The sequence below is a fragment of the Sinohyriopsis cumingii genome, unplaced genomic scaffold (genome assembly GCF_028554795.1).
Source record: "Sinohyriopsis cumingii isolate HCF-2022 unplaced genomic scaffold, ASM2855479v2 utg001527l, whole genome shotgun sequence".
NCBI classification, from domain to species: domain Eukaryota; kingdom Metazoa; phylum Mollusca; class Bivalvia; order Unionida; family Unionidae; genus Sinohyriopsis; species Sinohyriopsis cumingii.
In genome coordinates, this window is record NW_028316012.1 from 2,873,050 (window position 1) to 2,899,827 (window position 26,778).

Here is a 26,778-nt window from a genome sequence, read left to right on the forward strand (position 1 = left end):
ATGTTGTTAGTGTTGTTTTGGGGTTGTTTTTGTGTGTGTACCACACTAAAAAACATACCAGGTATTAGGCCTAACGTAGGAAAAGAAATTATCCTCTATTTATTACTATTCTTACTGTCAAATGACGCAAAAGTGATCAAATTGCTATTAAGATTTTGTTTTGTATAACACTTACCGCTCGTTTTCCTCGAGATAAAGCAGCCACTTCAAAATGATTATAAAATCTGTGACAGATGAAAAACGTGGTTTAAATAATTCGTAATCGCCTGCCTTAAAATACTGTAGGAATTTGCTAATGTATTTCATGGCCCTCGTTTGAATAGATACCAAAGATCATGTATATCGACCAAAATTTGTATATTCCTGCCCACAATCATGTATTTTGTATTAAACCGTATATTACACGAGCGCTCTGTGGCAAACTCGGGGGGGGGGGGGGGGGGGTATTTATTATACCCAGAGGCGTAGCTATGATATTTTGCGCCCGGGGACAAACTATAAAATTGGCGCCCCAGCCCCCTCCCCGTTTAATCACATTTTTGAATATTACCCTTGTTTACTTATTATAATGTAACGTTGTAAGCCTCATTTTGGCGCCCCTGTACCTTGGCGCCCGGGGACATATGTACTCCCCTTCCCCCCCCCCCCAGCTACGCCTCTGATTATACCTGCTGTATCAGTTGAGAAATATATTGAACAGATCAGGCCCCAATACTCTCGCTCTGAAAAACATTAAAATAATTATATGCAGAATATCGGTAGGTCTCCCTCTTGCCGAAAATGTCAGCACCATATATATTTTGCAAGTAATGTAATGGGTATAATAACACACACACACACTTTTTTGGGAGTGGGGTGGGGGCAACGGACAGATGCCCCCATTTCCAAAAAAAAATAAAAAGTATTTTATATTTGTGTATTTCCCCCTCAGATGTGTTCTACGTTTTATTAAAACAAAATTTTATATAAAAAATTTAGTTTTTAGAATTTTTGATGGGGTATTTATGTTTCCATAGTGTTATCTAAAGGGTTGTTCGTCCGAGTCTGGTTTCCCTCACCTTGCTCGAAGTTCCTTCCCTTGAAATGTTTTGTAACCTTTGCTATATGTCGCCTAGGTCTCAGTGTTTGCTATATGTAATGGTGTTATATTGTGTGTATGCTATATTTTCTTTATGTTTGAGACAGCAAGTATAGATCAAATATCTTTCCCAGTTGTATTTCTTCCTTTATGATGTTATATTGTATCTTTTAATTTGTTTTATGGTTTTCTAATTTTGACGATGGAATGGTGTACTATTTAGATTTTGTTTAAAAAAAATAATTTCCTATTTTATTATTCGAGTGATAATATGTGTCGTTCCTCATAATAGTCTTTAAAGATGTTGATAGGTAGGTTACGCTCGATCCAAGGTTCACGCTTCTTTATTCTCTATGTGTTTTTCCTGGGTCGCGTTAGGCCTCCTTTATTTAGTTTATCTGATTATGCTTTATTGAAAGATCCAAACGTATTTATGAGACCACATTATTCTATAGTGGTCAACCATGCAGTGCGGGAGAAGTTAGTAGGGTTTTAAACTAAGTGTTATACAGTATGTATTTGTGTCTATATTTTGTCTGTTTATGTTCTACATTGGGTGTTTTCAAAGACTCATGATGGGCCTGTGCACTTCACTGAGCCTTGTGACTTAGCCCCATGATGTCATCGCCATTTACTTCCCCCTTATATTTTCCCTGTATCCCTTCCTATATATGTCTTTAGAATTTTCTTTCAGAGAAAGAAAAAAAAAATTAAATTACAAAATTCTTTTATTTTTTTTCTTTCTTCCTTTCTTCCATTTTCTCTTTAAAAAAAAAAAAAGTTATATGGGTTTGTTTGAAATATTTGAAATAGAATTTGAAATTTTGTTTGAAATATGGCTGCTGTGGGGTGCGAGGAGGGGGTATGGGTATGGCATCAGCTCGCAATTGCGCTACGCGATACTTCGGTCTGTAATACCTATTCCTCCCTCCCCCTCTCTCCCCAATTCCAACATCAATTGCGTTATATCAACCTGACGGTAAGTATCTATTCGTCGTAAGACGTATTGAGTTCTTGTTGTGGTTAGTATTCTTATTTTTACCACGTATCTTATTTAAAAATCTTTATCACCTGTCCACAGGATATCATCGTAGTTACTATATAGTCTATACATTTTAGAACGATTTTGTTTTCGTAGTCTAAATCTATGAATAAAATGTTATTTTTGTTATACTTATATTTTTTGCAAATTTTCATTATTAACTTTATCCTATTATGTTTAGTTTTATCACATTGGACAATCGTATGTAGTTTGGTGAAATTCGCTGTTTTACATAAAGGGCATTTCGGCATTATCCTCAGCATGCGATGTTTGATTGTTTCTTCGCCTGTTAGCCAGGTGTTGTGCAGGTATTTAAAAATTATACTTTGTGTTTTGACAGATCTTATTTTCCCCAATTTTTCCAATTTTTTGTCCAATTTACCCCCTCAGTTGTCCTGCTCTACTCTACATTTTATATTTTTGGTTACCTCCTCCCTAATCCAAGCGTGACTTTTACTTATTAAATTTTGCATAAATCTGTTTTGTCTCTATATTTTAAAATTAGTTCTCATATGTTTGCGTGGCACTTCGATTTTTTTATATTAATTTGTTATTTTTGTATATCTCTGGTCGGTTTCTCAAGGTGAAGCCGAACCAGTAGATGTACGGTGCTTCTCACGCTGTAGCCGGGTCTGAGTGCATTTCTTTTAAAATCTATTGATTATGTTAGTTAATTATAGTAGTAGAGGGCTCGGCAACCCCAAGCCCCCTCTACTTTTGGCCCTATATAATGTCTCTTTTTTTACATGATGCATTTTATGATTCCATATATAATCTATTATTTCGTTGTCTGTTTTGTTTAAAATTGTATTATCCATATCTATGGATTTAATTATGTAGTTAATATTTGAGTATAAATAAGTCTTGACCACTTGGGCCCGCTCCATGATAGGTAATGGCGCCATGGCCAGATTTTCACATTTTCTCTTATTTTATTGATAATATGTTCATAATTTTCTACAGCTTCTTTTTTTATTACCAAAGTAAACCCCTAGAGCCTTTACAGTGTCTCTCAGTAAGTGTGTGTGTGGGGGGGGGGGGGCGATAATCCAGGGTGGTTGCCCCTCCAGTTAACTATTTTTAAGATTTCGTGCTTGTTGTGGTTTATTTTGGAACCCGACGCTTATAGCATTTCCCCTCTCTTATAAAGATGTTGCAATCATATGCACGTTAGAGCATTTTTTAATTCTTTTTTAGGTTTGGTATTTGTATACCTTGTATAATCAGGGGCGGATTAAGGCTCACTGGTGCCCTAAGCACTGACAAATCTTGGTGCCCCCCTCTTTTCCACGTACACCTGAGAAGATAACCCTAGGGTGTACCATGATCAAGAAACAGAACATCATGATCAATTTGCACTAGTTGTATCAGTTTTTTTTACAAATCTTCATTCTTTTTTCTTTCTTTCTTTTCACCCTTTTCTCAACTTTGTGGTGCCCCCTTTGGCCCTGGTGTCCTATGCACGTGCTTAGTCTGCTTAATGGTTAATACGCCCCTGCTTGTATATCTGGGTTGTTTCTTATCGTGTGACGTAGGATTTATATTGCCATTACGTATTCTAGCATTGATAGTGGACATCCTTGTATCACTGATCGTTGTATTTCAAATTCTTTCGTGCATTTCCCGTTTAATTATCCCAGTGTGTAGGATTTTGGTCCATTTTGGAAATTGGGTCCGAAACCAAATTTTTTAAAAACATTCTTTATACAGTTTTGTTCAAATCAGTCGAAAGCTTTCTCCTGGTCGAAGAGTACCATAGCACTCATCATACCAGTTTCATTTATGTAGTTAATTATAGTTTTAATGTTTAAAATATTGTTTTGTATATCCCTCCCCCACAAGTTTGATTTACATTAATTATCTTGTTTATCCTACCCTTTACTGTATTTGTTAAAATCCTACTTAAAATCTTATAGTCCGTGTTTAAAAGTGATATAGGCCTCCAGTTTTTAATCTCGTCTCTATTCCCTTTCCCTTTGTATATAATTGTGATAACTCCCTCCCTCATAGATTTAGTCATTTTATTTTCACTTAAAACTATATTATTATACAAAGCGTTTAAGATCGGCGTCAGTTCACCGTGGAACTTTTGGTAGAATTCCACGATGAGTCCATCTTTCCCTGGTGACTTTTGTGAGTGTTGATATACTTTTTGTGATTTCTTCATCTGAGATGACATCATCACATTGGTCTCTATGTACTGCTGATGTCATCTCACAGTCGACATTTTTTAAGTAGCTGTCGATTGTGCTGAAGTATATGTTCTGTGTGGTGTGTGGTGTATAGTTCTTTATAATATTTGGAAATATTATTTAGGATATCTTCTTTTACAGTATGGGTTACATTGTTTATTTTGATATTGTTTAAAATTGTATCACCCCCTTTTCTAAATTCTTCTCGCTTATATACGTTTTTTGCCTCGTTGTAGATCTCTGTAAATTTTCCCGCCCTTATTATTCTCCCCTGATTTTCGTCTTCTTCAACGATTTTAATTTTGTCTGTCAATCGTTTTTTTTTTCTTTCTCCATCGTCGTTTGTTGTTTTGCTTAGTTCTAATTTGAGTTCGTGTTTGTCTTTTTTTTCTGGGGTTTTTCCGCCCTCTATTTGAGTACTGAATATTTATTCCTTTTATTTTGTTTTTTAAAACATCCCAATCAATTATTATATTAATATTTTCTTCAGTTTTGACGGTTTCAGTTTCTCTTTTTAATTATTATTTCGACATATTCTTTGTCATTTAAAATCTTATTATTTAGTTTCCATAGTCCTGGCCCACATTTTTCTATTTTTTTTCATTTTTAGGTCAATAGTGAGCATGAAATGGTCTGATAGCTTTTGGTTGGTTATTGCAGTATTAATATATATTAATGGATCATAAAAATTTCCGTAAAATTTATCAATCCTGCTAGACTGGTTTAATTTATAGTTACCCAGTTGAAATCTCCCCCTATGATTAGATTTTCCATCGAATATTGTTGTAGGTAGGTATATAAGTTTTCTTTAAAATTAGTTTCTTATTTCTATTAGCTGGCATGTACACATTTATAATATGCCAATTAAACATTTTAACACGTAGCAACCGTCCCTTAAAAAAGTCCCCCCTCCTCAAACCTTTCCCAGCTTTTTAAAAATATTATTGTTGCAACCAACTCTAATATCATTATTTGTAAAATTGTTGCATATCTTTATTGCGTTAAGTTTGTCTTCTACTAAAATTTTGAACTCTGGTTTAATTCTATAGTGTGTTTCTTGTATCATTATTACATCAAAGTTTGTTTCTTTGGCTACTTTGTCTGCTTTCGCTTTGTCTATCCCATTGCTGTTGATAGTAGCGATCCGGAAATTTGTTTCTTCCATTTTTGCTTTACTCCCAGGTGCCGCATCACTTTTATATAGAATTTAATTGTATATATTTCAGTTAAAGTTATTATATTCCATTTTTTTTTGTACACACACACCAGCACGCTCGACAAAGAGCGCTTGAGTAATATACAGTTTGATACATCCTACATGGTAGTGGGCAGGAATACATATATAGGTCGTTATCCTTCTCGACCGAAGTAGTAACATTGTTCCAATGCTAACACTCGACGTCCTCGATTTGTGCTTCATCGTATTTGCAGTCTATACACTTAAAGTTACAATGGAAAAGTGTACATGAACATATTTATACCATAGACAGAGCCTTGAAGTACTACTTTTTTCGGTCTAAAACTGTCCAAAAAAAAAAAAGAAAAAAACCCAGCATGTAATAGTTCATTTCGATACAGTTGCACAGAGCATTTGACGTTCATTTTGATGTCAATATATATTGATATCGATTAAGTGCGATTTGTTTTCAAAGCTGCTTTATTGCTGGTAGTGCTTCTGTTTTCAAGTTCGATATATAATATACCCATGGAGCAGTAGTAATACAGAAATCAGAACAACAACCATCATCATCATCATCGGGAGTATTATTATCGTATATGTTGGTCACATCGATGATCATTAATAAAAAGCGGTTGAAATATGAACAATATTCTATCTCTTCAAAGAGCAAATAACCAAGCAAAGTGTGTGTGTGTGTGTGTGTGTAATTTTGAACGTAGCTTTAAAAAAAAATGCAATCATATCGCTACCATGTCTGCATTGTGACAGTTTATAATGATGTCTAGCAATGTGGCATCATGCCACAAACATACAGCATTTTGTCCCACCCAATCACATTATCCTCACACCAATATCTTAATGATGGGCGCCAAAAGAGGCAGCTGCTAGTACCATTTTTATGTCTTTAGTATGATTCGGCAGGGGTTTGAATCCGCGACCTCTCGCATCCAAGGCGGACGCTCTGTACAGACACTGCACCACCTGAGCGATCGCTTAGCAAAGAATGTACGATACTGTTTCCTGTTGTTCATAACAACTCGACCTGGAGACCTACCTGACGGAAAATGAAAGCGCATTATAACGTTATAATATACGAATCCGGAATTTTTTTGATTATTATAATTTTCAAGAAAGTTAGTGCCTTTTAGCATTTGACAAAGTGTGCTTGCAGTTGCATACTAAGGGGAGGGGGAGTTTACAACATACTTCGATGCTGACTACTGATTTGAAGCATAAAATTAAAACTAAACAACAGCATAACATGTTTATATATCTTATTAAATACGTCTTCATTTGTCTTTCCGTGCGCCAAAATGCCTTCCTACACGAACATGTTCCTTATAGGTAAATAAGTTGTACCAATCGTAAACAACCACCGATTTCGACATATATGATATCAATTTATAGGTTTCTCATCAGTTTAAATCGATCTGTGCAACAACAAAAAAAAAAAAAAAAAATAATAAAAAAAAAATGTGTGAAAATGAATAATAAAAAAGTTGCTATTTGTGACTCATTGTCGCTTGCGACTTTACCGATCTTCGTATCCTTGATGCTTCCATCCTTCCCGTTTAGGGATGGTAGCACCTACTTGGATGCTAATACTATAGATTTGAAGCATATAATTAAAGCTGTACAACAGTAAATAATATGTTTATGTATCTTCTTATTAAGTACGTCTTCATAATGTATGTTCGTGCGCCCAATGCCTTCCTCTACGAACGGTTTCGATATACACGAATAAGTCATACCAATAGTAAATAAACACCGATTTTGACAAATTTCGTATTAATATATAGGTTTCTCATCTGTCTAACTCGATCTGTGCCAACAGACATGTGTGAACATGCAGAATACAAAAAAGTGTACTTTTTACTGAATATTGGGTTCGACTTTACTGATCTTCATATCCTTGCTACGTTCATATACCGTTCCCGTTCTGCGATGGTAGCACATACTTCCATGCTAATACTATAGATCTGAAGCATAGAATTAAAGCTGTACATAATTATAAAATATGTGTATGTATCTTATTAAGCACGTCTTTATCTGTCTTTCCGTGTGCCTACATCTGACCTATACGAAAGTTTTCCATATGGTTGAATAAGTCATACCAATCGCAAAGAACGATTTTGACACGTTTGATATCAGTTGATAAATTTTTATCAGTCTAAATAGATCTGTGCCAATATAAATGGGTGAAAATGCAAAATAGAAAAGTTGGTATTTTTCACTCAGTATCGCTTGCAACGTTACTGATCATCGTATCCTTGCTACGTCCATCTGCCATTCCCGTTTTGCGATCGTATCACATTTTTTCGATGCTAATTCTATAAACCTGACACATATAATAAAAGCTGTTCAACGGTAAATAATGTGTATGCGTCTTATGAAGTACGTCTTCATTTGTACGTCCTTGCGTTTAGTGCCTTCCTAACCGAATATTTTCCATATAGGCGAATAAGTCATACCAATCGCAAACAACCAACGATGTTGACAAGTTTGATATCAATTGATACGTTTCTCATGATTCTAAGTCGATCTCTGCCAATATACATGTGTCAAAATGCAAAATAAAAAAGATTGTTCTTTTTACTGAATATCGGGTGCGACATTACCGATCTTCATATCCTTGGTACGTGAAACTACCATTGCCGTTTTGCGATTGTACCACATATTTCGATGCTAATACTATAAATTTGAAGAATATAATTAAAGCTGTACAACAGTAAATAATATGTGTGTGTATCTTATTAAGTACGTCTTCATTTGTCTGTCTTTTCTCCTAATGTCTTCTATACGATCGTTTAACAAACAGGTGAATAAGTCATTACAATAGTAATAAACACCGATTTAGCAAAATTTGATATCAATTGTTAGGTTTCTCGTCAGTCTAAATCGATCTGTGCCAACAGAAATGTGTGAAAATGAAAATAAAATAGTTTGTATTTTTTACTCGATATCGGTTGCGACTTTAACGATCTTCATATCCTTGATACGTGCCTCTACCATTGCAGTTTGCCACGGTACCACATATTTCAATTTTAATATTATAGATCTCAAACATATAAGGAAAGCTATACAACAATATATAATATGTGTATGCATCTTATAAAGTACATCTTTGTGTGTCTGTATGTCCGCTCAATGTCTTCCTCAATGAGCGTTTTCCATATAGGCAAATAAGTTATAACATTAGTAATTTTTTAAAAACGCGATTTAGACGAATTTGATATCAATTGATAGGTTTCTCATCAGTCTAAATTGATCTGTGAAATATATAAATGTGTGAAAATGCAAGTAAAAAAGTTGATATTTTTTACTTGGTGTCGCTTGCGATATTACGGATCATCAACGGATCATCATATTCTATATTCTACCTACGTGCCTCTACCCTTGCCGCTTTGAGATGGTACCATATAATTCGATGATAATCATTTGAATGTTTGTGCTCCTAGATCTTTACAACACGAACGTTTATCTTAGAGTCGAATAAGTCATACCAATCGTAAGCACACACAGATTTTGACAAATCTGGTATTATTTGGTAGGTTTCTCATCAGTCTAAATTGATCTATGCCTACAGAAATGTGTGAAAATGCAACCTAGAAAAGTTTATATATTTTACCCAGTATCCTTTGCGACTTTACCATTACCAATCTTCATATCCTTGTTACGTGCCTCTAGTATTGCTGTTTTGCGATGGTATCACATACCTCGATGCTGATACTAGTGATATGAAGCATATACTTAAGCAATAAAACAGTAAAAATTATGTGTATGTATCTTATTAAGTACATCTTCATTTCTCTGTCCGTGCGCCTATATCCTTGCAACATGATCGTTTTCTATAAGGCTAAATATGTCATGTTAATCGTAAAAAAAGCTACAAAGATTTGGACCTATTTGATATCCAGTTATTGGTTTCTCATTAGTCTAAAACGACCCGTGTCAATATAAATGTATGAAAATGCTACCTTGAAAGTTGCCTTTTTTGTCTCGGTATTGCTTGCGACTTACCGATCTTCATATCTTTGCTACCCGCTTCTACCCTTGCCGTTTTTTGATGGTTTGTATATAACCAAATAAGTCATGCCAATTGTAAAGAACCACCGATGTTAACACATTTGATATCAGTTTATAGGTTTCTCATCCTCCAAATCTTTCTGTTTTTAAGAAACGTTTTTCTAATTCAACTAACGGGTCATCACGCTAAAATTACGCTACTGACAAATGTCACCTTAATATCCTACATACTAAACTTAGACAAGCAGGTAGTCTCCTGAAATCCGACCTTTACATGGTGAATTTAGTTAACTCTTTCACGTGTGCATGTGCTTATGATAATGAAGAAGTTGAACACTTTGTCTATTGCCCCTTACCTAATGCCAAAGATCCCAGCTCTTTCGTTCTACCTTTCAATACACTTCTTGGTTAAGTCTAGATTTATCATTGAAAAGTGACGTGACTACTCACCTACAATAAGATGTCTTTCTGCTTGTGTGATGACACGTTAGTTAAATTAGAGAAACGTTTCTTAAAAATAGAAAGATTTGGAGGATTTCGGATATCATCAGGCAGAGAGTTCTAAAGACGAATCGTATATGGTAAAAGGTCGTGTGAAAATATAAAGTTTGGTTGAGATTGGTGTGATACTTTGAGAGTAACGTAGACGATAATTAGATGCCTCATATCTCCTTTGTGGAAGAAGTTCGTTTAAATAGTTAGGTACTTGAGTATTTATAATCGAATACATAATGCATAATCTCTTCCTTTTCCTTCGTTGTGCAAACCAAGCAGTTTCCGCATAAAGAGACTATCTAGAAGAATTTTGGGTATAGATCTGGAACGATCCGTGCATCTTCCATCTGATTTTCCCCCTTTTATTCTGATCTTTCCGAATCTTCAATAGAACAATTATCCCAGACTCTAGAAGTATATTCTAAGGTTGGACTTATGAATAGTGTATATAATTTAGCTGAAGTCAACAATTAGTCTGCATTTAGACGGTAGTGTTTTATCTCCTTTCTTATACATCGGTATGTCATACGCTAGCTTGCACTGTGTTAGGAACACGCTGGCTGGGAGTGATTTATTTAAATGTATTTGCAATGGAACATACATTTCTTCAACTATACTTGTACAAGTTTATTACTTATTGGATTGGTTCCAGCGGTTTTGTTTAGGTCAAGACTAGTTACTACATCTATAATTTCTTGTTTATATATAATGATGGCAGAAATAAAAGTTTCATTTCTAACTTCAAAATGCGGTAACTGTTTATCATAATTTTTTAAACGTGTAACATATCAAACTTCCGAGTTCAACAGGTCGCACTTCTCCTGATCACTTGTTGCAAATTTAGATGATCATTTCGTACGTTTCAGTGGAGGTAATAGGTTCCATGTCTTTGTAGAATGTACTTGTTATCTCATTATTTTCCAATAAGGTCGAGGATTTGATCCGATGGCAGGGGTTGAACCTGCATCCTTTCGGTCGCAGGTCTGAGACGCTAACCACTGAGCCAATGTTGCTCCTCTTAAGATTAATATACCCATATGATATTTTCCAGTATCATACGTAACTATATGATACGTTTAATAACACCCAATAACTCAGCAAATGCCGGCATGACGACATATGAATTGAAGGTGTAATGACGAATGTAATTTAAAGTCAATTATGTAACCTATTTTTATGCTTTTTATTGAATATCATTTCTGTCATGTGATACACATAACATAATCTTACATTTAAGATTATTTAAAATGAAATTTATGAAATTCGTTAAATAGTTTCAATCTTTTGCGACTCTCGTGAAAAGATCCTTCATTGCTGTTCATGTAATTTTACATGTCATTATATTTCTTTATTGATTTGCACTTTGGTTACAAAAGAGACAACTTTTGCAATTTAAAACTTATTTCATCTATACTACACTAGTATAGCTCATGAAATGAAGGCAGTTTACTTGGCCTCTAATTCATCTATAGGGAATGATACCTGCGGGAGACTGCTCTATCTGACCAGTGTGTAACTATGGAAACGGTAATTTAGTGACCTCTTCTCCAGCCTCGAGCTTTAGGTTAAGACTGAAATTCGCTGTCTTATGTAATGTTCTGTATCTGTAGTTTAAAGCTGGGAGAATTATACAAAGAGAATAGCAAGTAAACCCTTCTGTAAATGGAGCAAACTCGCACTTTTACATTGTAAAACTAATTTATCTTACAATCATTTATGAATAATTAAAAATTACTGAGTAGTAACTAAGAATATATAAATTCTTTAGATGGAGACCCAAATTTCATTTTTTAAATTATCGTATTTTTTATGTTTACTTTCCAGATACATTTTTAAAAAAATTCTCAAGAAAATATGAAATCTAACAAAAGATGAACGAAAGTCTTATTATTTTGATTTTTTGTAATGAGCAAAGAAAGAAAACTATTAATGACATAAGCTTTCATCATGACATATACACACTAGCCTCCACAGAAGTACCTTTATGACAGTACGGTTAAAATAGAAATAAATATGCATATACAGTTGTAAACTTTCCCGATTTATGACTAAACATTTATACTGTGATAGGGTATTCTTAGTAAGTAAAATGTGTATTATACAATGAATGAATAGGAGGTATTCGATGAATGGACTGCACGCATTTCAGGTGCAGTGGCTACTCAAGATTATTTACTGATGCACAAACTAGTTATAGTTGTCATACTGGTTGTCATTCCAGGGATACTGACAGTCAGTGATTTCCACCTTGTAAAATCTTTCCTCTAGGGCGGACAATAATAATAGTTTCTGAAGCTGATTTTATTAGCAATGGTTTGCAAAATAACAACAAATATCCTTGTGTTTTATCAACTCATTATGGTTCCGCTGCTTTGGTAGAACAAAAAGGAATGTTCTTTATTGTTTTATGAATTTTATGCCCTGTGACAATGGCTAACATTTTGTAGGTCACGATCACTTTGGCATAAACTTATTTTATGCATGGCAGTTGGAAACTACGAAAATCTTCTTAGAGGCGAGCTGTATAATCGGCAGTTACATTGTTATTCTGAAAGAGTTCTGATAACTAAATAAATAAGTAAATAAATAAAAACACCATCTTTTATCATTAAAAGTTGCCAAGTGTTGTTTATACATTGTACGTGGCGTAATTCGTAAGTTTACTCGGCATATTTTCAACTCGGTAACGCCTGGTAACGGTCATACTTTTACCTAAATATGTGGGTCCTTTGAGAGCATCGTAAATGTATGGAGGAAAAGAAATAATTGTATTTTATGCTCATCTCAAAAGATTTGTTTGTATTTCTGCGAAATAGTCATGCCTAACCAGATAATAGCACAGACCCCCCCCCCCATTGTAACTACAAAGCCTTGAGCAAGTGCGAAGTTACCAGTTAATTTTATTGTTTGTTTCTATTTTTCAAGTTGCCTTCGTGTGTGCGCGCGTAAATTGAAAGCTTGTTATTACTAGTCAATATCGTCAATCATATTTGCTCCATTATTCCATGCAGATAAGAAAGGAACTAATTTTGTGTTGAATTTGTGCCCCCCCCCCCCATCCCACCCCGCCCCGGCACGGTACAATAAACAAACACTTGATTGAAAATAAAATAAAAGAAACTAACCTTGCATTGTTATAATGTATTTCTTCTTTTTTCATCATGCGAAATTTACAGAACAAAATATATCAACGAACTCCGTAAATGTAGCGGATGCCGGCATGCGTATGCATCCTTACTGTGTGTGTATCGCTAATGTCAGATAAAAAAATATCGCAAAAGAGACGAAAATATCACCAGATTGCTTGAAGGCGCCTGCCATTCACGCATGATAAGTTTCAAGGTGCAAACGGACCAAGATTATATTGTATCCAGGTTAACTATACGACGATATCTCGCAAATAAAAAAAAAATCATTATTTTAAAGAACATACAATGTGAGTGCAAATGATAATCTTTCGCTAGTATGAGTTACGAAAGTATCATGGGGGGGGGGGCACCAGACAGATGACCCCCCCCCACAAAAAATAAAGTGTTTTCATGTACTCTTGTATACCCCAAGATGTGTGTGCTTGTTTAAAGTTTAAAAAAGGAATTTTGATCAAACTTTTAGTTTATAATTAGTCCTAGTGTTTTCTAAAGGGTAGTAGTCTGAAACATGGGTCTTATTCCCATTTTCAGATTTCATATCCTTGATTTTTAGTGATCTTTGTCAAGAATTTTCTATGTTCCGTGTATGCTATGTGTATCAATGCTATGGTGTGTGTATGCTATATAGTCTGTGTGCAGGGACAGCAATACTATGTCAGATTTGTCTCTGTTGTCTTAATATATATTTTTCTATGGACTTTTCAAATTTATTTGTTTGTCCTGGTATAAATTTAGTTGCTTTTGAATTAATTTGCAATTTAGAATTCCGGCGAGATGAACGGTATACTACCATTTGAAATTAAAATAAAACCTTTTGTTTTATGTGATTGACTATGGTGTGGCGTTTCTCACATTAAAGTCTATTTTCAAAATGAGGTAGGCTGTATTCGAGTCAGGGTCCGCACTTTCTTTCTTTATTTATTTGTGTTTCTCCCGATTCGAGTTAGGCCTCCTCTCTAGTATTTAATTTATAATGTAAAAGAAGTAAATATCCAACCCAAAACCCCTTAGGAAGCTTTATACATTTACTGGTTTGGTTTTAGCATGAAAAACATAAGTGACATCTACAAAAATAATAAACTGGTAAAAAGACTAGAAACAACAAGGACCTTTAGAAGTATAAAGGAACTTTTATGTAAATATAGGGAAAATGAGGAACTTTGGGGAATTGAAACTAAGGAAACATATAATTGGATAAGGGAAAATTTAACCTCTAAAATTAAAAATAAAGTAGAGGAGGAAATATTTCGGTTAATTGGGACAGATCTTGGAGGTACTGGACCAACATCGGCTCTCCAAAAATACAAAGCTTGATATTCAAATATCTACACGACATATGCATACATGTAAAATATCTCATGTGCAAATGTGCGAACTTCACAAAATATCATGCGATGGCACAGTGCGAGTTTAGGAAACAAGACAGGATACAATTAATTATGGAGATATCCAAGAAATAAAAATACAGAAGAAACCAAGTTTTATATCAAGACGGCAACTTTAACAAAACTTTAATAGGAAAAATAACAGATAACATAACTAAAACCATGATGGCGTGTGACCAAGTCATAAACATAAAAAAAATGAATAGGCAAATTTTTTTGTAATCCTTTCAAATTAATTAGAAAAAAGAACTTCTAGGAAGATTTGTGAATGGGAGGGACGGGGCTGCAAAGGGTGAAAAGAAGGGGAGGGAGATGGGGCAATGGATAATCTCCCATTAAAGAGGACCATCACAAAGTGAACCCTTGCCCTCATACCCCCACCCCGGATTGGAATCTGCTGTAGCCGCCACCCTTTTAATTTCTTATAAATTTTCCTAAACAGCTTCAGTTTCTTTTTATTATCCATTACAATTAAAATTAAATAATTAAATAGACTTTAATTATATTATGTAAACTATCACAAATCCTAATTATCGGGACAGAGAAACTATATGGGAAAAGTACGAGATAATGACGTCATGGGGCTATGAAAGAGTCGGGATAAACACCTCATATAGGAAACTTTACATACATACACGAAAACAAAGGATCTAATAAGTCTCTCTTCTAATTCTATTTGCTCAAAATGTGCAGCTCTCGCACTGCACAGTAAATCCCCACTGTGTGTGTGTATGTGTGTGTGTGTGTGTGGGAAGAACAACCATTTTTAGAGATTTTGGCAGAAATCCAATAAATAATTTGAGACGGCCTAACTCTAGGTGGGAGAAATACAAGCAAATAAAAAAGTGTATGGACTCCAACTCGAGTACAGCGGATTTCAATTTACAAATCCAATATGTGAATAATGACACAATATATTTGCACACAGAACACATTAAGTTTTTTTTTTTCTTAATTAAATTATAATACACCGTTACTTAGCCAAAATTCAAAAATATATTAAATAAATAAAAATAAACCTTTTCTTGATCCGATTATAAGGTCCTAAGATTACTGGGGAGATCTGGGAAAAAATAAAGGCTATCCCAACATGGAAGCAAAATATAGCATACACAAACTATAGCATATATATATATATAGCACACACGGGATATAGGCGACCTCTAGCCAAGGTCAACCAAGAGTATAGGGAAGGGATTTCAAGTCAGGTGATGGAAAGATGGAAACCTATTCGGAAAAACAACCCTATAGATAAAACTAGGTTTTAAAAGAAATACCCCGTTAAAAAGGAGAATTAAATTTTTTTGACCTAAATTCTTTTGCATAATATAAAACATACAACACATGGGGGGGGGGGATAAATACACATAAAACACTATAATTTTTTGGAAAAGTGGGGTGGGGGGTCTGTCTGGTGCCGGCCCCCCCCCCCCGTACTTCGTCTTGTGGGGATAAATGTACGTCATTTCCTGCTGGCGTCCTCTATAGGTGGAAAATCGTATCTAAGTAACAGTGATGTATACTTTTATTTCGAGAAATTAAATTATTTTTTCTGTACACTTTATAGGTTTTTTTTGGTTCTTTTTGTTCAAGTATAACTACTTTTAATCATGTTATGCAAATCTGATGTATAAAGAAAAATGTTGGTGCATGGCCGGTAACTTTTATACGTCATGGCAACGGAAAATAAATTCCGCGCATGCGCATTTTGTGTGGGAGCACAAAAAAAAAAAACCCACACAGAAACAAGCAATCTACAAAACAAGCCATTACGTGAGAACTTGGCCTGAAAAGAGCAAATATAGGTACTATAAAATATTGCTAGTCTCGGATTTGACAATCCTTAGTTTTTTATGCTGATGAAACATTTTTCAGTAGAATTTTTTTTCCTACAGTTTAAATGCCTAATTTTACTGTTTATAATCATACATGTTCAAATGTACTGGTCACATATAACAATATCGTCGAAATATTAACTGATACCATGCTGGATTTATATAGAATGTCTAAATAATCATAAAACTAAAGGTGTAATTGATTATAACCAATATATATTTTTTGCAATAACAAGATAATGAGATCCGAACATTGACCAAACAGTACTTAGAGAAATTCAATATCGATTAGTTCATCCTCAACCTCCAACTGATACACTTTATTGCAAGGGGTAAATGGTACCGTATTGAAAGACGTGTTAGGATAAAAGATACCGTTGTTAAAGAATATCCTGACCGACTGAGATCTTAACATCGTACATCATAGCTGAAAACAGTGCAAGCCAGTATACATATTTGTATTATGCTCACGCAAGAAATATTGTATCAACCAAATGGGTTTCTTGACCGAGCGATGTCAAGCCCTTGCGCGAATCCCGCTACGAGTCATAGGTTTCCCCGATTCAAAGGAATCCTGTACAACTACTTCTGCAAACTGGAAAGTCCAACGCGTCCAATCTATCAGTAATGTTACTCTAATTAATACATGACCACAAATCCCAACTTCCCAATTGTATGTCAATGTCACAACTGCAAAGCTTCTCTTCGTTAACTTTCCGTAACTTACCGCCAGTATTTCACGCCGTGAAACTATACAACTCAACAACCTAATACAGGGAACCGTTTTTACTACGCCACCTTAGGCCTTTTAAATCATGATTTTTAGCTTCATTTCGCCTGTAACTTTGTAACATATTTACCACCACAGCAACAATAAATGGCGCCCGCCGACGGCGGAACAGTCCTTTTCTGTTGATTCCATTGTATAATTTACCAATCTCCAGTCATAAATACTGCACCTGGAGTCACACGATCAATTCACGCAATTAGATTTGAATAGGGACTACTGAGTGACAGGGATACTCATGCGGCTCTTACCTGAATTCACCAAAAGTAAACCATGTCATCTTGAAACTCACTTACACTTCACTCCGTAACGTTTGCCCCTAGTAATTGGCTAATTATTTTGGTCTAAAGACTATAATCCCAGCACCGACTTCCCATATTCAAGCAAGTATATAAGGAATCCTTAAAATGGAGAGCGGTAAACAAATGCGCATACTCCAAAATATATTACAATATTATACATACCTTGGAATTTTATTAACTATTTTTGTTTACATATTTTCATTGTACTCGTGGATGGGTAATGTGATTTTGCGTTCTGCCTTGCTTATAAAATGTATTGTCTTTGGTCAACAAAAGTTGATTTAGAGAGGATAAGAAAAGAAGTTTTGTTAAACGATGATGGAATTAAATAAACACTGGGGACAATATCGTACGTTGCACATAAATCGCAGAGATTAATTGAGATTTTGCTTAACGGTCAATCAGTCCGCACTCGAAGTAGGGAAATAAGCGAATAGTGCAAAAGCCGACCATTGTCTGATAATCGACGTACATCTGCCACAGCCATATATTGTAAAAATCCCATTACTACAGGTAAAAAAGAATTAACTACAACTGCTTCTTTGGGGCGTCATGTGTGACCAGTGTATATTAGTACTGTGTTAGAAAAATATTGCGACAAACCAAAGTAAAGAAAACAGTCACTTTTATCAATCAGTCCATATCGTTTTACAAATTATACTGAATAACTGACTTCAGTAGAACTCAGAAGAATGTATTCCTGTAAGCACATCACGATTGCGGTGTTTGTACATTTATATAAAGTGGGATCATTTTACAAGCAAAGTATACATTTAAAAATTAACACTACAAATGAGACAACGCTTAAGTACATACGGATTATAATCGTGAGATGGCAAAGAATGGTTCATATGTTGAGAGGTAACCAATACACCAACAAAATAAGAGTTTGTAAGAACATCTTATTTTCTTCTTAGATATACTTAGCCATAATGCAAATTGTTTCCTAATATGAAACATGTAAACATATTCCGACCATGCTGGAAACAAAAATAGTAAATTTAATTTAGTTCAGCGTAAACTGTAAGTTAGTTCTTTCCTTTTGGCATGGTGTCTGAATAAAAAAGTATATTTCTCAAATTTGCTAACCACTACACTGTCATTATGTAATTAGATACCTAATTGATGTACCATTGTAATATATATCTATAAATATATATAGTTTTGTGGACATGTACGGTTGAATAATACCATCCCGTGTTTGTGTAGGGAAATGCGTACATCACAATCGCACTCGTAAATTTGAATCAATACCATCTCATGAATGGTTAGGGGCCGTCCATTTAGTATGTACGCATAGAGGGGTGGGGGTGGGTAACCCAAATGCATAGGCTTGAGCATGGAGGTATACTGATAATATATGTACGCATTTAAGGGGGGGGGGGCGCTGAAACCTCGAAAATAAGTTGTATAATACGTAACCTGTTCGACTTGGTTCAGTAGGCTTTTGCATTTTAGCGGACATAAGACAAACTTGTCCCACCCAGTCACACTATCCTGACACCAGGCCGACTAATCCGAACACTAACCTCTTAATGATCGGCACCAAAAGAGGCAGCTGCTAGTACCATTTTCATGTCTTTAGTATGATTCGGCCGGGGTTTGAATACGCGACCCCTCGCATCCGAGGCGGACGCTCTATAGACACATTGCACCATCGGAGAAGTCGCTTAGTAAAGAATGTACGATACTGGTTCCTGTTTTTCATGACAACTCGACCTGGAGACCTACCTGATGGAAAATGAAGGCGCATTATAAGGTTATAATATACGAGTCCATAAATACATAAATATTTTTTAAATTATAATTTTCGAGCAATTAGTGTCTCTTACCATTTGACAAAGTCTGCTTGCAGTAGCGTACTAAGGGGAGGGGGGTTACAACATACTTCGATGCTAATACTACTGATTTCAAGCATAAAATTAAAGCTAAACAACAGCATATAACATGTTTACATATATTATTAAGTACGTCTTCATTTGTCTTTCCGTGCGCCAAATACCTTCCAACACAAAGATTTTCCATATAGGTAAATTAGTTGTACCAATCTTAAACAACCATATATTTCGACATATGTAATATCAATGTATAGGTTTCTCATCAGTTTAAATCGATCTGTGCCAAAAAAAGTCGAGAAAATTAATAATAAAAAAGTTGGTATTTATGACTCATTATTGCTTGCGACTTTACCGATCTTCATATCCTTGATATGTGCATCTACCCTTCCCGTTTTGCGATAGTAGCACATACTTGGATGCTAATACTATAGATTTGAAGCATATAATTTAAGATGTACAACATTAAATAATATGTGTATGTATCTTATTAAGTACGGTTTCATATGTCTGTTTGTGCACCCGATGCCTTCCTATCCGAACGGTTTCCATATAGGTGAATAATTTATACCAATAGTAAACAAACACAGCTTTTGACAAATTTCATATTAATATATAGGTTCTCATCTGCCTAAATCGATTTGTGCCAATAGACGTGTGTGAAAATACAAAATACGGAATATCGGGTGCAACTTTACCGATCTTCATATGCTTGCTACTTTAATACACCCTTCCCGTTTTGTGATTGTAGCACATACTTCGATGCTAATATTAGAGATCTGAAGTATAGAATTAAAACTATACAATATTATAAAATGTGTGTATATATCTTAATAAGCACGTCTTTATTTGTCTGTCCGTGCGCCTAGATCCGACCTATACGAAAGTTTTTCATATGGGCGAATAAGTCATCACAATCGCAAAAACAACGGTTTTTACACATTTGATATCAGATGACAAATTTGATTTTAATTGATATGTTTCTAATCATACTAAATCGATCTGTGCCAATAGACATGTGTGAAAATGCAAAATAGAAGGTTTTGTTCTTTTTACTGAATATCGGGTGCGACTTTACCGATCTGCATATCCTTGCTACGTGAATCTACCATTGCCGTTTTGCGATCGTACTACATATTTCGATGCTATTGCTATATATCTAAAGCATATAATTAAAGCCGTACAACTGTAAATAGTATGTGTATGTATCTTATTAAGTATATCTTCCTTTGTCTGTCATTTCGCCTAATGTCTTCCTATACGATCGTTTTCCATACAGGTGAATAACTCATAACACTAGTAAATAAACCCCGATTTTGACAAATTTGATATAAATTGATAGGTTTCGCATCAGTCTAAATCGATCTGTGATAGTAGAAATGTAAGAAAATGCAATATGAAAGTTTTGGTATATTTGACTCTGTATCGCTTGTGAATTTAACAATCTTCATAACCTTGATACGTGCATCTTCCATTGCCGTTTGTCTCGGTATCACAAACTTCAATGTTTATAGTATAAATCTGAAGCATACAAGGAGAGCTATACAACAGTATATAATATGTGTATGAATCTTATTAAATACATCTTGATGTGTCTGTATGTCCGCCCAATGTCTTCCACAGCGAGCGTTTTCCATATTGTGTATTGTTCCACTTCCTATTTTTACACTACCTAATTTTGACCTAGTTTAATAAACACCCATTTCTACTGAGGACATATCTGTCGCAGCCTCGACATTTTTTTACACTTATCAGCACTGAGTCACTCGGACAAAAAGATTTGTCAAAAGTCATATCATTATTATTAATGAAGTGAAACAAGGACACATACGATGAAAAAAATAATACATTTCTCCAATTCACTTTTTTCCAACCAGGAAGTCCTCTTAAAATCTTTACCAACTATTCTGACAAGGCAAATACAATTCGTTCCATACCAATCATCCAGTCTGCTACTCAACATGTGTTAGCTAGGTGACTCACAGCTGATAACTGCATCTCCATCACTTTTTTAGAATTGTGTTTTGTGTTTTACGTGAATATGTCATTACTGATTTTCTGAGGTGGTTCTTGGGTATTTTACTTTGGAGTAATGAACATGAAACACACGTTTATGGTATATTTCATAAATAAATCAGCATCCTCTACATTACTGCTAATTTAAATAAAATTACGTGTATTACTATTAGGATTTTTCTCTCAAAAATAGGCAATTTTACTTTAATAGTAAATTTTCAAACGTCCATTAAACTAATCTTGATATTTAACTTATTTTGACAAATTAATTCTTTCTAAATGTCTTCTGTCTCCTATTATTTGCACTATTAGAGAAATAAGTTATGAAGTATGCAAAACAGTTTTGTACCTTAAACAGTACATGTACATTAAAGAATTGGGGTTCTGCATATTCACAATGCCATTTAATTATTGCAAGGATGTTGTACACTAAATCTAGTATTCTTTTATTATAAGTAAACAATTGTATTATTATACCATCATGATTTTCCCCCAATTTTATTCTTTCAGCTTTTCCAACAAAATATCTGTTCCAAAACAAATTTTTTGATAAATATAGGAACAAATTCTGAGTAAACACCATTTTTCTTTTGTTGTCGTTGTTAATGGTAGACTGAGAGAAGAAAATGCAGCAGCATATAATATGAACTTAAGTGAAGTTATGAACTTACTAAGCCTGGATTTAAATAAATGGTATCACTTGTATTTCTAATGACAGCCACATTCCTCTTAGTTTGGGCTCAAGACCAGCAATAGTGAATAGAGGTATTTCGAAAGACATATAACAGCTCACTCATTATAATGTTACTAATTAGCGTTATTGAAAACTTCTTAGATATCAAAATAAATAGTATATATGTATGGTGCTTGTTGGCGACATTGGCAGATTATTCACTCCACATCCTGGTTCCCGGGCAGTTTTGATCTCTCACAATAATAATCACGGCACAGTGGCTCGTTACAAAGAAAATCAACAGATTTGGGTTCTAACCTGTAACACTATTAACATATTATATAGTTACAGGTTAGAACCCCATCCCTTGATTTTCTTTGTAACGACCCCCTGTCATCATGGGCAGTAAATTTGAAACATACTACTTCCGGGTCAATCTATTTTTAAGGTGCAATATATACTAGTACATAATGGGAGGTAACTCAAGTTGTGCTATTCAATTAAATTCATTAATGAAAAAATGGAAATAAATAGGTAAAAAGGCAATTATTTATTTTGCAGATGAATATTTATCGAATATTTAACATTCAGCAGCGTAAATATGCATTTATTGTATTAATATTTGTGGCAAGAGTGCAGAAAAGGACGACGTGCTTCGTGGGCAGATGGAAATCTGCCCACGAACTTTTATCTGCCCACGAAACCGTCTGAGGATGACAAAACTGCCCACGACCCACCTTAAATAATAGTATATATATATATATATATATATATATATAAAGTGTAACACCGATAGACCATGAGATGTATAAATTTTTAATTAAAAGGAACTAGCTGTATATCATTGATGCAGTGTACAATCTATACGTTTATTTCATTTATTTTACATATAAATACATCTATTCGCGCTTTAAACGGAGGTAAGATTGAATAAGACAGCTGTATATGGACCGAGTGAATAAACACCTCACATTCCTGCTGAGTGTATCCGCTACAAAATTTAGTTCTGTGCAATTTGTGGATATTCACAATCACCGGTGTATATTGATAAGTTGATTGTTTTCTTTTTTGAGTTTCGTTCTTATTCATATTGATTAAATCAATATAACCCAAACTTACAATTTAAATTTGAAAGATGGCTTTAATGAAGAACGTAGAGCACTACGGATACACCGTAAGCTTCTTGAACTCGGAAAGCAGCAGGAGCGGGGTAGTGGACCGCAATTGGAGGTGAAAATCCCCCACCCCGGCCAAATCCCCCAAACAATTTATTTTTTTTGAAAATGTTGATTTTTATAATTGCCAGAAGCACAACTGAGCTTTGTATGTGACCAGACCCCATCCGACCCTTTAACGTCCGGTGCTGATTTCTTTGTTGCCGAAAGGCAATCCGAGCCTGTTTGGCATAAGGAAATCCTTCACTAAAGCCATTCAAGACCCAATTGCAGTCTGTTGGGGCGAGAAAAAAAAAATGTATCTCCGCTTATACTGAGTTTAATGTGTATTTTTAGTATTGGGATGTGTATTTAAATCGTTGTTGTAATAATAAATTGAGTGATTGAGTGCTAAGTATATAATTTCGTACAGCTCCACTACTAAATTAACGACTAGATGGCAATTACAAAATATATCCCCGTCTGTAAAACTGTCTAACAGCAACGTCAGGAAGCTCAAGTCGAATTTACATCAGGTATATAGCAGTTGTTTAAAACAATTGTCGAACCAACACGAAAACAACTCGAGACAATGCCAGCGGATATTGCTGGTCGTCTCCCAACACCACCACCGCCGTAACCTCAACTTCCGCCACCGATAAATTTACTGAGGAAGGTACTGCCGCTGTTATGGATAAAGACCAAATACTTGATATTGCTCTGTCTGGATACAGTCGTAGATATCAATATCTAAGGCCAGAATATGTTAAAGCTCTAAAAGCTGCTAATCGGAATAAGGATGTGTTTCGTGTTGCTAGTAATATTCAGCAGATTAGACATTAGGAAGATATTAATAATGTTGACGCTTTTTTCTTGGCTGTAAGGTAATACAGGAAATGATATAAAAACATACATTAACGATGCTTACAACTGAAGAAATAGTGGAAAGAAAATCAGACTTAACAACTAGATCTGAAACAAAGAAACAAAAGGTCGTAGCTGAGTTAGGTGAACTTCCCAGCGTTATGTAACCACATGATGAAACTTCAATTAAAGAGCAAACGACGTCGCCTGGCCACTAGAGATCGTGGTCGTAACAACAAACCTCGCCGGTGATTTACGATATACTTTGCCCCAACACTGTCCTTTCAGATGTTGATCGACTAGAAATTCTGATTGGTGGCATACAAGCCGGCAATAATTCCCCAAAATTATTTATGAAGCAGCGTGCTACTGACACAACAACAAGCTGCCGAGATGGAAAATAATATAATTGCACACCAAATAGTGGGTAGTGGTCTGGCTCGACGTCATTTTAAGCAACAAATAATTTTATAAAATGCCCAAACGTGTGCCTGATTCGTCATTTGACATTGACTCTCCAGTACTTAAGGAAGGGTCGGTTCGTGGCTATCATTCATATGAAGCAAGAGAACCAAACCAACGTGGACACATCGAACTACAAGTCCAGGATACACCAAGGTATTTCCTACCAGCCGAGGTTTTCATTGAAGTTAAGGGCAAACTTGCGAACAATGAATAAAATGCATATGCAGCGAATTAAAAATTTGGATATGTTAATAGTTGCATTGTGGTGCTATTTAAAAGTGTCTATATTACATCGATTGTAGACAAATCTAAGTAAACACAAAGACGTCGATGTTGCTACGATGATACTTGGTGTTTCAAGATATTCCGATGAGCATTCAAGGTCTGCTGGTCCATCAATGATGTTGGCAAAGGATATTACCGATAACTCTGAACATATACAGTATATTATTGGACGACCAAAAACACATTTCAACGCCTCCAATGCGGCCGACGTATCCCCGGTAGTCTTCGCCGTTAATCCAGAACTCATCCTGGTATTTTTCAGCACGACTATCACAGATTAGCGCCAATGGCAGATTCATCTGTGTGATACCACTGTCACACATGTATGGAGTATGCAGATATGTTAGAAAAGTTATCTTCAGATCAAAACGTACCGTTTAGTTAGTTTGACAGGCCACGTACAATAATGCAATCTAGCGAGAGAACGCTGCAGTTGCCGGTAAAGTGGTACTACCAAAACTTGCATCATGGATGGTAACGATGACACCATCAATCCCGGAACAACTGTTGTTATCGTTCATGGATAGCGATGGCAAGTCGACGCAGTCATGGTCCACTATGACCACCGACTCATTTACAAGCACATCACATTCATTTACATGGCAGATAGCATCTCAACGGCGAATTGCAGCACAATAACATATATCCGATGCATTTCAGGCTAACACAAGATTGGAAAATCAAGACACTCCATGGCGATTGATGGCTTACGTGTGTCTACGGTTTCACTAAGAATAAATGGACACCAGGAATAATCCGAAAGCATAATACTGAATTTCAAACAGCACAGGGCGTATCTTATTTTGATGAGATTTATGGGGCGTGATCAAAAGTGTGATACTGCTTTGCATGTATCTCAGCGCGATATTTCGTCGTTGTATCCGACCTATTATTTCTCATTGGAACAGCCATATTTTTTCTGACATTCGGCCATTGACATACACCTGGGAGCTACTGTTAATGATTTACCGGTTGGTATTGGTGCTTCTAGACCAATCGCTGTTATATTATCAGACAAACAATGCAGCTCGAAGGGATTGACGGACGAATTAGGGTCGTTGATGCACCCATTGAGAATATTATGTGATTTCACTGTTGACACTGTAATTAAATCATTCATAATATTTTAATATTATATAAACACCCCAATGCCTGTCAAGTTGTGTAAAAATTTGCATGCAATTCCTGCCTCATTTTTACAAATGTCTTCTGATATAATTCATAATTGAAAACAAATTGGGTACGGTCAGTAAGTGTTATATATATTACTACTGTATACTTATTCTGAACCTAAGAGACTATCTATCATTGTCTTAGCCATTATGCCACAGTCAAGATCGTAGTTAATTCAAAGAGAACCATTCCCCGGTGGTGAGAAACTCTGTTTGTTTGCGGCCGGCCAGTGGTGTCATCGGTCGGTTTAGGCTTAGATATAGGAAAAACCAACTTTATAACATGTTAGTCCTGATATATACATATATCAGAAGTCGTTATGCTATTGTTGTTGTTATGGCCTTTATTATAGAATAAGCGTGTGTGGAAAATGTATGTGTCAGTGTACGAGCTGACCTAATGATTTGTCCCTTCTAATCCAAAGGAAGCTTTCCGGCTGTGATAGGGTACAACCCGAAGATTAGAGAGAGAAGACGACATGGGGTGCACGGGAAATAGTTGTGAGAAGGCACAGAGCCAGGAGAATATATAGTTATGGGAAGGCGCAGGGCCAGGAGAATAGGCAGTTGTGCAAAGGCGCAGGATAAGAGAACGGAATTAAGGGTACCGGAAGTACCGTCAAGGCGTAAGTTCAAGATGAATAACATAAAAGGAAAACAAGAAGGAAACACTCTCACCTTTAATTTCGAGTGAACAAAATAACTGACACTTTTTATTGGTCTTTGTATTGATAGTGAGAAATTGCGTTTAGAAATTGTCCTGTGATTTTTAAATACTGCCATATAAATTATTAAATTGTTTTACGTTATAACAAGACAACAGGGTGGAATTTCGGATTTACG

General features: G+C 35.3%; 1 protein-coding gene across 1 annotated transcript in view; it reads left to right on the forward strand.

Annotated features, from left to right (window-relative positions):
• The window catches only part of LOC149772025 (uncharacterized), a 62,924-nt gene extending 36,446 nt beyond the window's left edge, over positions 1 to 26,478 (forward strand). The window contains exon 3 of the mRNA XM_089947959.1: positions 26,361 to 26,478. The gene's annotated coding sequence lies outside the window, so the exon portion shown is untranslated. The remainder of the gene's footprint in view (positions 1 to 26,360) is intronic.
• Positions 26,479 to 26,778: the final 300 nt, after the last annotated feature.